At 37.9% G+C, this 1,315-nt stretch overlaps 1 protein-coding gene across 2 annotated transcripts in view; it reads right to left on the reverse strand.

Annotated features, from left to right (window-relative positions):
* Positions 1-1,315, reverse strand: part of LOC102384413 (contactin-6) — a 123,441-nt gene that overhangs the window by 86,171 nt on the left and 35,955 nt on the right. The gene's annotated exons all lie outside the window — the stretch shown is intronic.

Consider the following 1,315-nt stretch of genomic DNA (forward strand, 5'->3'; position numbering starts at 1 on the left):
GTTTTTTGGGGGGGGTTCCCCCCCGTCTTCCATCGTCTAGCAGTAGCAGGAGTAGTATTGACATTCTATTTTTAATAAAACACAGTAAATCAGAAGTTTCAGAATCTACCAGTTTAGCTTTTCTTAATTAAATGTATAATTCATAAGCTAGCAGCGTTCTGCCAACAGTTTCATTTCTACACATTTTCCGCCATCATCAATCCCATTTTAAAAACATTATTTATGTTTTTCTGTGACGGCTTCAGTGCGGCATGATAATAAGTCTGTAAACTCCGGTAGTTCTGTGGAGTTTTACGTTGTCACCCTCCAACATTATAGGACTATAATTAGAAATGACATGTCTCCAGGGAAGGATCAAAAACACTTTCCATACTTGGCTAAATCCTGCTGTAGATTCTGTTTTACTGCTAGCCATTATGCTTGGCTATTTTGATATACAATAAACACAGAGCATACAGCAATTTATAAAATAATGCAATACTTAGAAATGTGTGTGGGTAGATTTTCACGAGCAATGCAACTACAAGACTCAGGCTTTTTTAGTCTTTCCCCGTTTTATCTTTTTTTCTTAATATAATTGCCCTTCTTAGAGTTGAACTTGGTTAGTGTTTAGATGACAGGTTATCATATTTGTCAAGAGAAACCCAAACTACTTTCTGAAATACAGCAGATAGTTCAGTAAGCTCAGTGACTTATAGTTCTCATACAGTACAAAAACAATATCCTACCATGATGCTATGATATAAAGAGTACTAGGGCTATTATGAATGTTATGCCTCTGATAGGACACTGAACTAATGCCTATATCAGTGTTTGAAAGCATCCCTCAGAATAAAATGGAGAAGTGTATCCTTGCTACAGGGATACAATAATATAGTTCAAAAGAAAGGGGGGAATTCTATGTGATACAAGGAAAACTCTATAGAAACCTAGTAAGCCTCTGTCAAGCCAGCCATCTATCTATCTGCTGTCTTCATGCTACACAGGATTTTTCAATGAGGTCAATCTTATTGCCTAATGGATCAGCGAAAGAGAGTTGGCTCCTCTTTCACCGACTTCCCAGTTGGCTTCAATTGTCAAGCACCTGCCTAAATCTCTTTTCATGCCTATATTCCACTCCTGCCTTAGCGCCTATTGATGAGGTTTTCCATCAAAACTGGAAAGCAACTACAAGCCTTTAATTTCACAATCTATTTTTTTTCTCAGTCACCTAACTGAAGGTTCATTGTCACCTACACCCAGACCCCACCTGCCTAGAGCCTAATTCAGCTCACCAATGCCAGTTGAAACCTTAATTTTAATTGACTTCAGCAGG

The sequence above is a fragment of the Alligator sinensis genome, unplaced genomic scaffold, assembly GCF_000455745.1.
Source record: "Alligator sinensis unplaced genomic scaffold, ASM45574v1 scaffold121_1, whole genome shotgun sequence".
Classification (NCBI taxonomy): Eukaryota; Metazoa; Chordata; order Crocodylia; family Alligatoridae; genus Alligator; species Alligator sinensis.